The 12,803-nt window shown below is 42.1% G+C and overlaps 1 long non-coding RNA gene across 2 annotated transcripts in view; it reads right to left on the bottom strand.

The window, feature by feature from the left end:
- LOC102414077 overlaps window positions 1-10,479 on the bottom strand; it is a 109,840-nt gene extending 99,361 nt beyond the window's left edge. The window contains exon 1 of one of the 2 annotated variants that reach the window (XR_006545363.2): window positions 9,686-10,479. This is a non-coding gene — a long non-coding RNA (uncharacterized LOC102414077). The remainder of the gene's footprint in view (window positions 1-9,685) is intronic. The other variant, XR_006545362.2, reaches the window with a different exon arrangement.
- Between the last annotated feature and the right edge of the window lie 2,324 nt (window positions 10,480-12,803).

The raw sequence follows: 12,803 nt of genomic DNA, 5'->3' as shown, positions 1-12,803 counted from the left end.
TCAGTCATGTCCAGTTATTTGTGACCCTTTGGACTATAGCCTTCCAGGCTCCTCTGTCCACGGAATTCTCCAGGCAAGAATACTGGAGTGGGTTGTCATTTCCTTCTCCAGGGGATCTTCCCGGCCCAGGAATCAAACCTGGGTCTCCTGCACTGCAGGCAGATTTTTTACTGTCTGAGCCACCGGGAAAGCTCCTATTTCCCGAGACACAACAATAGTGAAATTAGGCCAGTTGATAACCCTAGAGTGGGCCCTAAGTGTTCACAGAAGAGCTGCACGTCTCTCACTTTAAATCAAAAACTAGAACTGATTAAGTTTCGTGAGGAAAACATGTCGAAAGCTAAGCGCCTGAGCTCCCCCGGTGGCTCAGTGATAAAGAATTGGCCTGCCAATGCACAGGACGTGGGTTTGCTCCCTGATCCAGGGAGATCCCACATGCTGAGGAGCAGCTAAGCCTGTGCACCACAACCACTGAGCCTGTGCTCTGGAGCCTGGAAGCCATAATCACTGAGCCCATGCGCCCCAACTACTGAAGTCCAAGTGCCCCAGAGCCTGTGCTCCCACAAGAGAAGCCACTGCAAGGAGAAGCTCATGCATTGCAACCAGAGAGTAGCCCCTGCACGCCACAACCACACAGCAATGAAGACCCAAATGAATCAGCCAAAACTAAATAAATAAAATTATTAAAAAAAAAAAAAAAGCTAAGCCCCTTGTGCCCAAGTTAGCCACGTTGCAAATGCAAAGTAAACATTCTTGAAGGAAATTAAAAGTGCTACTAAAGTGAACAACAAATGATAAGAAAGTGAAACAGCTTTATGGCTGGTTTAAAGAAAGTTTTAGTGGTTTGGATAGAATATCAAACCCTTCACAACATTCCTTTAAGCCAAAGCCTCATCCAGAGAAAGGCCCTAATTCTCTTCAATTTTATGAAGGCTGAGAGAATTGAGGATGCTGCAGAAGAAAAATTTGATGATAGCAAAGTGTGATTCATGAGGTTTAAGGCAAAAAGCCAACTCCATAATCTCAAAGTATTTTACAAAATGAAGCAACAAATGGTCATATAAAAACTGGAGCAAGTGATCCAAAAGATCTAGCTAAGGCAATAAAGATGGCTACAATACACAACAGATTTTCAGTGCGGACAAAACAGCCTTCTCTTGGAAGATGCCATCTAGGACTTTCATAGCTACAGAGGAGAAGTCAATGCCTGGCATTAAAGCTTCAAAGGACAGGCTGATTCTCTTGTTAGGGATGAATTCAGTTGGTGACCTTAAGTTGAAGCCAGTGCTCATTCACTATTCTGAAAATCCTAGGACCCTAAGAATTATGTCAATTCCACTCTGCCTGTGCTTTTTAAATGAAACAAAGAAGACTGGATGAGAGAATGTGTTTGTATCATCATTTACTGAAAACTTTAAGCCCACGGTTGAGAACTACTGCTCGGGAAAAATATTCCTTTTGAAATATTACTGCTTACTGACTACGCACCTGGTCACCCCAGAGCTCTGAGGGAGATGTACAATGAGATTGATGTTGTTTTCATGTCTGTTCATACAACATCCATTCTGCAGCCCATGGGTCAAGGAGTCATTTTGACTTTCAAGTCTTATTATATAAGAAATACATTTCATAAAGCTATAGCTGCAATAGATAGTAATTCCTCTGATGGATCTGGGAAAAGTAAATTGAATACCTTTTGGAATGGAAAAAATGCCATAAAGAGCCTCTGTAATTTATGGGAAGAGGTCAAAATATCAACACTAATAGGAGTTTAGAAGAAGTTGATTCCAACCCTCCTGGATAACTTTGAGGGGATCAAGACTTCAGTGAAGGAAGTAATTGAAGATGTGGTAGAAAGAGCAGGAGAACTAGAATCAGATGTGGAGCCTGAGGATGTGAACGAATTGCTGTAATCTGACAATAACATTTTCAGGGATGATGAGCTGCTTCCTGTGGATGAGCAAAAAAATAAAAATGGATGCTTAAGATGATATCTACTCCTGGTACAGATGTGGTGAAGACTGTTGAAATGACAACAAAGGATTTAAAATATTATATAAATTTAGATGCTAAAATAGCTGCAGGGTTTGAGAGAACTGACTCCAATTTTGAAAGGAGTTCTACTGTGGGTAAAATGGTATCAAACAGCATTGCATTCTACGTGCAGTACTGATGGAAGGAAGAGTCAGTCTACGTGACATGCTTCACTGTTGTCTTAACTTTAATAAATTCCCGCAGTCACCGCAATCTTCAGAACTATACCCTGATCACTTAGCAGCCATCAACGGTTTCCACCAGCAAAAAAGATTATGACTGACTGGACAATCAGATGCTGCTTAGCATTTTTTAGAAATATTTTTAATTAAGATATGCACACTGTTTTTAGACATAATGCTATCTCACAGTTAATAAACTATAGTATAGTATAAAAACTTTCATATGCTCTAGGAAACCAAAAAATTTGTGACTTGCTTTATTGCTATCATGACTTTACTGCAGTGGTCTGGAACCTAATATCCAGTATCACTGAGGTATACCCATATTTGTCTTTCTATGTCTGATTTGTTTCACTTAACATAATGTCTTCAAGGTTCATCCATGCAGTAGCATGTGTCAGAATTTCCACCTTTTTTTTAGATTGAATAATATTCTATTGTGTGTATATACTGTTTTTTGTTTATCCATTCATCTGTTGATGTCACTTGGGTTGCCTCCACCATTTGGCTCCTGTGAATAAAACTGCTGTGAACATGGCTATACAAATATCTCTTTGAGATCCTGCTTTTACTTATTTTGCTTACACACTCAGAAGTGGAGTTGCTGTATCATATGGTAATTCTAGAGCTGCCCTAGTGGCTCAACGGCAAAGAACCTGCCTGCCAATGCAGGAGACGTGGGTTTAATCCCTGGGTTGGGAAGATCCCCTGAAAAGGAAATGGCAACCCACTCCAGTATTCTTGTCTGGAAAATCCCATGACAGAAGAGCCTGGCAGGCTACAGTCCATGGGATCGCAAAAGAGTCAGTTATGACTGAGTGATTAAACAACAACAACAATGGTAATTCTATGTTTGACTTTTTGAGAAACTGCTATACTGTTTTCCATAGCAGCTGAACCATTTCACATTTCTACCAAAAGTGAGCATGGTTCCAGTTTCTCCACATCCTTGCCAACACTTGTCATTTTTTTAAAGTAGCCATCCTAATGGATGTAGTGGTTCTATCTTCTCAGAGAGTTTGGGGGAAATATGCATGTGTCAACAATTTGTCTGGTACGCTGACTTGTTGTTAATTTCTAGTTTGCATACAGGAACTTCTTATGCTCAAACAAATGTTGCTCTGGCTACATTTTCTATATAGTCGTCCTGTCCTTTCAAAGTCTTTTGTCTTCCACTAATTTAGGAAATGTAAAGTTAATTTGGGCAATTAAAGAGACTTCAGGGGAAGGAAACGAAATGTCCATCAATAGATGAATGGACAAAGAAAATGTGAGATACACACACACACGGAATACAACTCAGCCATAAAAAAGAATGAATTTTCACCATTTGCGACAACAGGGATGGACCTAGAGGGTATTATACTAAGTGAAGTAAGACAAAGTAAATACCAGATGATTTCACTTACATGAGTAATCTAAAAAACAAAAAATAAATGAACAAAGAAAACAGAAAGAGACTCATAGATACAGAGAACAATGATTTCCAGAGAAGAGAGGGGTTGGGGTACGGGTGAAATAAGTGCAGCGGAATAAGAGGCACAAAGTTCTAGTTACAAAATAATTCATGAGAAAGTAATTGAAATGGTAACAAACGGTAACTAGACTTGGCATGCTGATCATATCACAATGTATATAAATGTCAAATCGCTATGTTGTACACCTGAAATTAATGCAATGTTGTATGTCAACTCTATTTCATTGTTGTTTAAAAAAATAGTCTTTAGTCCTCTGATTCAAAGCAGTTTGTCTAGCTCTGTTAATCATGCCACCTACCATTTAAGTAAGTGAGGTAGAAAGGCTTTTTAGAAGCAAAAAAGTGAAACACTAGAAATCTGAGATAACAGCCAGGGGATAGGTGTAAAGCAGATGCTTGCGTAGCAGCCTACATTTTTCTAAATCACTTTAACCGTTGATCTTCCCACCTGAAGGAATTCCTGCTTACATTCCACTTTTCAGATGTGAAAACTGAGGCCCTGTGAAGTGAAATAACTGACTCAAAGTCACACAGCTGAAAGATTTCAGGGTCAGGACCCAAATCCCAGTCATGCCACTCCAATCCTGTTTTTAAACTACATGATACTACCTAATAATGACTGAGATCTTCATTTCTGAAGCTGCAAAATTTTAAGGATCTAACTATAGGCAGGGGGTGGGGGATAATTTCTATCTGTTGTTCAACAGCTCCCCAAAGGCAGGCAGTGCATACAACATGAAGCACTACCTCTTCCTGGGACCAGACTTGCCCAACTCTGGACAACTCATGTGATGGATCCAGAATTAGACAAGAAACAGGTATCCTCCATCTAAGAAGCTTGGAGAAGTACTACTCAATAGCCAAGTCTACTGGACCACAGTCATCTTTTTTCCCCCTAAAATGCTTTGTGGGCACTTTCCGATTACACAAGACAAAGTGTGCCCAGTTGTTCAGTTACATGAACCCTTTTTGCAGTGTGCAGCTGGCCCTGGGTATCCACAGGGTATCAGTTCCAGGAACCCCCACCTTCCCACAGGTACCAAAATCCACACGTGGAGACTTCTTTGTTGGTCCAGTGGCTGAGACTCTACACTCCCAATGCAGGGGGCATGGGTTTATTCCCTGGTAGGAGAACTAAGACCCTGCATGTAGCAACTACGAGTTCACATGCTGCAACTAAAGTGTCCTTGCAAGCTGCTTAAGACCCAGCACAGCCACGTATCTAACTAAATATTTTTTTTTTTAAATCCACACGTTTAAGCTTTATGTACAATAGGCTGGTATAGTTGACCTTGGCAGACAATCCCTGGTTGGTTGAAACCAAGGATGCCGAACATGCAGATACAGAGGACCAACCATATACTTCTCCCCTCAGGGCAGATTTCCTCCTCTTTAAGCTTCCCATGGATATTGTGAACTGTGAAGACTGTTGGTAAAATAAAATCTAGTGTTGGGTATATAACAGATGCTCAAGAAATTGAGACCCAGCTACGCAATCCCCTGGGAGTCACCTTCCCTTCCCAGCAAGGACAAGTGGCTGAAGGTCATGGCGAGGCATCTGAAGGAGAACACAACTAAAGAACTTAAGAGGATTACACCTCTCCTCATCCTCCACTGCTCCCACAGCTTGTTTCATGCTTCTGCTTCTCCATACCTGTTTTGTTAGTCTGTGCTTCCCTTTACAGGCACCATCTATTCAGCTAGACTGAACATGTTCTGAGGGAAATAGCCCTGCCCTCCACTGCATTTTGCAGCCCTGTGATGGTGGACCTGGAGCTTCCCAGGCTCAGCAGTAAAGAATCTGCCTGCAATGCAGGTGATGCAGGGGGCATGGGTTCGATCCCTGGCTCAGGAAGAATCCCTGGAGAAGAAAATGGCAACCCACTTCAGTATTCTTGCCTGGTTCTGGCAGGCTACAGTCCGTGGGGTTGCAAAACGTTGGGCACAAATGAGCAAGCATGCATGCCATGATGGTGGATTTACATTTCTCTATCCAGAGAATACTCAATGAGAAAGCATTGGCTCGGTCAGAAACAAGCCCTTGAGTTCTCTAGGGGGATCTTGATAACACAATGCCAAGGGTAACCCCAGGAGCTTCAGGGTCCAGATCATCCATCAGTGTAAACAGCCAAGTTGGTGCTGTTCAGAAGGGCCAAGAAAAACAAACTCATGACAATCCTATGGCTTGCCTGTATGTATGCCTTCCCTCATTTGTCTATACCTACCAGACCCATGGTCTGAGAATAACTCAAACTATCCATTCTCCCCTTCATAGAAGATTCCTCCCATGCTAGGAGCCTGCATTTGAAGGCCCTCAGAGATAACTAGATGTTACCCAACAGCACTGGTCCTCTTAGACAATGACCTCCCTCCAGCCTGTCCCTGAACAGAGACCAAGGAGACCCCTGCTCTTATCTCAGTTATCTCCTTGGGCCATTCAGCATAGTTTGAGTTTTTAGTCAATATGCCTAACTCATCTGATGATGCTAACTCACCATCACAACCATCCTGAAGATCTAGGAGTTGGGCTAAGAGCTGATTGAAAGTGAAAGGGCTAGCTGTTCAGTCCTATCTGACTCTTTGCAACACTATGGACTTTAGCCCACAAGACTCCTCTACCCGTGGAATTTTCCAAGTGAGAATACTGGAGTGGGTTGCCATTTCCTTCTCCTGGGGATCTTTCCAACCCAGGAATCGAACCCAGGTATCCTGCACTGCAAGCAGATTTTTTACCTTCTGAGCCACCAGGGATTAGGAATCCCAATCAGAAGAGTTGACACTTAGCTGGGGTAACACAGAACACGAACAACAATGAAAGCATGCACCGTTCAAAACACGGGAAGGTTTACTCTGCATGAAGCATCATCTCATATAATCCTCATGGCCAACCCTGTGCTAGATACCCCCAATCTACATACAAGGAAACAGAGACACAAAGAAACTCAGAAAAGTCCGTGCACACTGAGCCCATGTGACACAAACTAAGCCCCTGCACCGCAACTACTGAGCCCTAGAGTCTGTGCTTCACAGGGTGCCACCGCAACGAGAAGCCTGTGAACCGCAACTAGAGGAAGCCCCACAAGCAACAAAAACCCAGCACAGACAAAAATAAATAAATAGGATAATTTAAAAGGCCACGTGCTTTGTCGTTACTCCATATGGCATATACCTAGAGGTCCCACAGTCAGGATTGAAAGCTAGCTCCCCAATGCCCTGAATGTGACTGTGGGTGATGTACATAACTTTTCCAGCCTGAATTTTCTCCTTCACTGTGGGACTAACGATAAAGTTCCCGGCACTACCACTCATCTTACATTCATGAGTCATGGAACTCCTCCTATTGTATTATCCCTACACCTCAGGAAGCCCAGAGGGTCCCATCTGTATTCAGGTGGGTCTAGAACTTCAGATCCTGAGTTGGGCAACCTGAACTCCCATCCTCTTCCTGACCTCAGGTAGCAAGTCATTCAATCTTTTGATGTTCATCATTTGTCAAAGGAAAATGTCAACACTGGCCTGATCTCTTGTAATGAGTAGTGTTGAAGGTAAGATAAAAGGAAAGAGGCAAAAGATCCCTGAAAGATTTGCAAGCACTTCTCCAAGTTAAGAAACCATCCTATAAGGGATTCAGTTAGAGAAATTGTTGCACAAAATAACTACCATCATCTAAAATGTCAAAGTGAGTGGGGAAACTGACTCCAAGATACAGAAACTCAGCCCAGACTGCTCTTGATTATTGCATAGGTAGAGTCTTGAACTGGAGCTTGACGGCTCTGGCTGCTGGTTCTAACTCGGCCACTGCTCTGGATGAGCCACTAGGCTTCACTGTGAAATAAGGATATGAAGCTTGCCTTCCCCAAGCCCAGAAGGTAGGGTGTGGGCAGGATACAGAAACATTCATAGCATTTGAGACAAGAAAACCTCTAGAAAGTCAATTATATGCATTTTTTTCAATGTGATGTCAGACTTTTTCTTTTTTCCTCCCACTCACTTTCCCTTGTCACAGTCTAAATTTTATCCAGATGTGAACATGAAGAGGCCTGTTTTTGTTTGTTCTCTGCCTCTATGCGTACCCTTTCATTTTCCTTTGTGCCTCAATAGGTTTCCATACTATTCTTTAGAACACAGGCCATGACAAGGGGAACAAAGTTGCAGAGGGATGCAGGGGAGTCAGGAAAAAAAAGAGGTATAGAATGCTCCAGAATGTGTGTTTCCTCTCTCTTAACACAGACAGAGGCAAGACAGTGAGAGGGTCCTTGAGTCCAGACAAATGCCATCAGCCATGCAAAGCCTCCCAGGCAGCACTGTCCCAGAGCCCATAGTGCAAGTGGCGTGCACACGTACACACACACACACACACACACACACACATTCATGGAAAACTGTGCTCTCCCATCCCAGAAAGGATTTGTTGTTTCAATTAAACCCATCAAGATCTACACCACATGTTAGGAAAGAAAGGAAAAACCAAATCAAGCCTGAATTACTTTGGCCATCTCCTTGGGGATCGATCTATATCAAATAAACCACCATCTATGCATTGGAGAGGCTTTTACTTATGAAAAACAGAGGCAGGTGCAGAATGGCAGCAATGGTACTAAATCAAAACCCCGAGAGCAGAAGAAAGTGGACTGAGATGCATCCACTTAGCTCCTCTACTTATGTCGAAATCGCAGGATGGGGAGCAAGCAGATCACGGCCCTGGTGGGGTCTGGCTTCTTCGTCCTCGTCTCCCTGAGGTCCCTTCCCTCCGAGTTTGCTCACTGCTTCAGCTGCCCAGTGAGAACAGATGGACAGAAGTTAAAAGAACAAGGTCAGCCCCTCAGCTAAAGTCTTATTTCACATGCTGCCCCACCTCTATCATCCCTTCCTGGGACATAAAGATGGAGAATGAAGGGCAGAGGTGTGAATGCATTTGATTTCCTATGAAACTGTGGTCTTTTCATTTACATCCCCTGAATAGCTGGCTAGTCTGATTTACACATTGATAATATGTGATGCTTTGTATTCCAGCAAATATTTAATCCCTGACTGATCAATAATCCCTGTCTGGCTGTTCTTTTCTTGAAAAGAAATAAATCCCCTTTTTACTCTTAAAATTCTTGAATAAAATTAAGCTGCCTTAGCCCAGGATGCACTGTTCCTACGTGAAGCCATGTGGTTTCATAACCTCAGTCCTCGGATGTTTTAAAGGGGCTGCCTTTGCCAACTTGCTATTTCTGAGATCCCAGCAGCTTTCTAATCTGACTTTTCTGTGTCATCCGTTGATATTCAAGTCTGATCTTCCCTTTTTTAATTAAGAAAGTAAAATTATTAACCAAAATCAGTGAGTATATAGCAGGCAATATTTTTGCATTTACTTCTTATTTTCACCAAGAAGGTCTTGATTTTAATTCCTTCATAACAAACCTGTTTCTGCCTTTCTAAATACTCTTTCCCTCCAAAACTATATTTTAAAAGAAAAAAAGTTCCACTCCTACACTAATTCTAAAATAAAATCTGTACTCCTTTCCCCTTTTCTCAGCATTAGAGTTGAACATTACAAAAAATGCACATTAAACATAGAAAGAGGTGGCTCTCCTCTCTCTAAAGGGCTCCCAGTGCAGCCTCAAAGCCCACCAAAAGTTCCAAAAACAACAGCAACGGAAAACAAACTCTCTTTCATCTTTGGCAGCAACAAAAGCAATAACTTTCACCAAACCAACCCACGCCAAGAATTAATATAATACAGAACACATCCACATTCAGACCATTATGGCTACATCAGCTTACCACAATATTTGTTTGAAAAACACATAATTTGCGGTAGAGAGAGAGAACCTCTAATACAAAAAAGAGGTTCTTTCAAATGCAAATGAACCAAAAGACATATCTTCCCTGTGTTTGGAAAATCGCTCCAACATATGAAAAACATACTTTTTGTGTGGAAAAAAAATTTTTTTTGATGTACACCCACTTAGTTGAAAAGGCAATTAAATTTGCTGTAGATTACCTTAACAGTTGAGAAAAGTTTAACTTCTGGCTCCAGAAGTCCTAAGGACTTTATTAGCAGACCTAAGTAGTCTTCTGTTCCCAGGTAGCAAAGTTTCTTTTCTTCTCCACTGAAATGCTCGTGTGAACACTGAAGGATATTGTATTACTGAACTGATCGGAAAAAGATATTGTTTCCAATCCTCTGGCAGGAAGAAAAGAGAGAGAAAAGAAAGAGAAAGAAAGAAAGGGAAGAGAGAGAGAGAGAAAAGCAGGGCAAAATGCAGTCTAATCGAGCATTCTTCCTCGTGGAAAAAAAAAAAAAGTAAATCCAGGATTCTGGACCGGGTTCAAACATAGCTTGACAGGCTACAGGAGAATTTACACTGAGCATGCTTAGCCCCGCACGGCTTGCATGAGACACACTTAATGAATATTACTTCCTTCCCACTGGCTATTCCTGCTGGAAGTCCACACCCACTCCGCTTTCAGAAGTCAGGAATTTAGCTCCAGCCAAAGTCCAGAACACACGCTTATGCGGAGACAAGGCCTCACCGATCCATAAACTTTCAGGTTATGACCTGCAGGTCAGTTTGACAAATAGAACATGAAGGTGAATTTTTTTTTCTGCCCTTGGTTGTGTTCCCAGCTTTGTGCCTGTCCTAAACTGCAGTTCCCCTGGAGAAAAGAGAAATTGCTTTTTTTCTAAAGAACACCACGTCTTAAACGCCAGCGTAAAGGCCTTTCCGATGAAGCTTCCAAACCCAGATTAGAATAAAGGTCATCTGTATATCAGAACACACTGTGTCAATGCTTGGACTTTCAGGAATTTTTTTTTTTTTTAATTTTTACCCCAAATGTATTCTTTCTGATAACTTATACACCATGTCTTTCTAAAATGCTATACACCAGTAGACAATGTTAAAATATGTTCAAAATTCAGATTTAATCTGTCCTGCTGCCCAGGTCATACTTAAAAAAAAAAAAAAAGGTTTTAATTTCAAACAATGCTTTCCCTTTCTCTAAATCCCTTTGTCATGTTTAATGATAGGAGGCCTGAGATTCTGAAAAAATGTAAAAATGAACTATTTCTCTGACAGTCCAAGAAGGCAGGATTTTTACCCTGCAAATGAAAAGGGTTGAAGAGAAAGAACTTAATATAGACAGCATAGTAATGAAAGGGTATTTTATATTTAAAGTAATCATAATAATAAAATATCTTTTGTTTTTCTTCTGATATTTTCAGGGTACCATTCATGGGTTTCCATGCTTTATCAAATTACAAATTATAAATATGATTAAATACTCATTTGGAATTAAAGTACTTATTTGCCTAGACACACACACATACACACCAATTTGTGTTTGAAAAGAAATGACGTCACAGAGGATGAAAAGCAACAGAAATTTCCTAAGTGTACAGGGAAATATGATGCACCCAGCCTCTAATACAAAGCCTGCCTAACTAGCATTGATTTCATGGATTAACACAGGGGCTTCTGTATACCTTACAAGTAAACCCATTGCTTCTTCATACCTGTAACATTTTTAGCAGCCACTGAACTGCTAGGACATATTTCCTTACATAAGAGCCTTGCAGCATAAACTATCTGCTTGCCTGCTGTTGAATGAATAAAATTTCCTCAGACACATTTTCCTTCCTGTAATTATGAAGTCTGGAGTGAGTACAGACTCACTATGAGGGATGACGGGGGTGTTTTATTTGTTTTAGGCTTTGCCTAAGGGAAAAATAAGATTTAGCCCCCTGTTCCAAGTGTGTTTATCTGTCCCCTGTTACAGAGCAAACTAAGTTTCCAGCATGGACTTCCCTGCTGGCTTGATGGTAAAGAATCTGCCTGCAAGGCAGGAGACGTGGGTTCGATCTCTGCGTCGGGAAGATCCCCCTGGAAAAGGAAATGGCAACCCACTCCAGTATTCTTGCCTGGGAAATCACATGGACAGAGGAGCCTGGCGGGCTACAGTCCATGTGGTCACAAAAAGTCAAGACAGGACTTAGCGACCAAACAGCAAAGTTCGCAGCAGTTAGATGAAGCCCAGGAGAAATGGAACTTCAAAATATGTAATAGGGCTTCCCTGGTGGCTCAGTGGTAAAGAATCTGCCTGCCAATGCAGGAGACATGGGTTTGATCCCTCATCCAGGAAGACTCCACATGCTGTGGAGCAACTAAGCCTGTGAGCCACAACTGTTGAGGCTTTGCCCAAGGGAAAAATAAGGTTTAGCCCCCTGCTCCAAGTGTGTTTATTTGTCCTGGTACAGAGAAAACTAAGTTTCCAGCACAGGCTGCCACGTTGAGCCTGTGCTCTAGAGCCTACGAGCCACAATGTGCCACTTCTGAAGCCTGCACACCCCAGAGCCTGCGCCGCAACGAGAAGCCGCCGCAACGAGAAGCCCACACACCGCAACTAGAGAGGAGCCCCTGCTCTTCCTAACTAGAGGACAGCCAGTGTAGCAACAAAGACTCAGCGCAGCTAAAAATGAATAATTTTTTAAATAAAAAAGATGAAATAATCTCATCGCCTGCCATACAGTAAAACAGGAAGGACACTTGTTCATTTGACCGAAAGAGATAAGACTAGTGATCAGAGAGGCCCCACAACACAGAGACGAGGGACCCTCGATCGAGGCGGGTGCTCTGACCTTAGACAGCCAGGCCTCCCTGCCATCATGGTACAGTGGGTTTGTTTATTTGTTTGTCTTCTGCCATGAGAATGAGCACTCATCTTGAATTTAAGGGTGCTGTTGACGGAAACAGTCATGCCTTTTTCAGCTCGAATTTTAAGACAATTTTATGCAAGGCTATGATGGTTTTTACAATGGCAGCACACTCATCCATTTAATTGAAAGAACATTTACTGAGCCCCTACTCTGACACTCATCTGAGCCCTAGAAATTGGGTAGTGGCTGAGATGGACATGGTTCCTCCCTTGGGGGAGCTCATGGTGAAAGTATAAATAAATAACCATGTAAACAAATATGAATGCAAGCAAAGGGAAGGAATCAAAGGGAAATGACGAGAAAGAATAAGCTACGAAAACCATGGTAGGCGGGTGGGTGGGTGGGTGTGGGTGGGTCAGGGCTTGAAGCCACAAAATCAGGAAAATGTGAGGCATATTTGGAA

The sequence above is a fragment of the Bubalus bubalis genome, chromosome 16 (assembly GCF_019923935.1).
Source record: "Bubalus bubalis isolate 160015118507 breed Murrah chromosome 16, NDDB_SH_1, whole genome shotgun sequence".
In the NCBI taxonomy this organism is placed as follows: Eukaryota; Metazoa; Chordata; class Mammalia; order Artiodactyla; family Bovidae; genus Bubalus; species Bubalus bubalis.
Note: the sequence above shows the minus strand (reverse complement) of the source record. Positions and strands in the feature narration are given on the sequence as shown.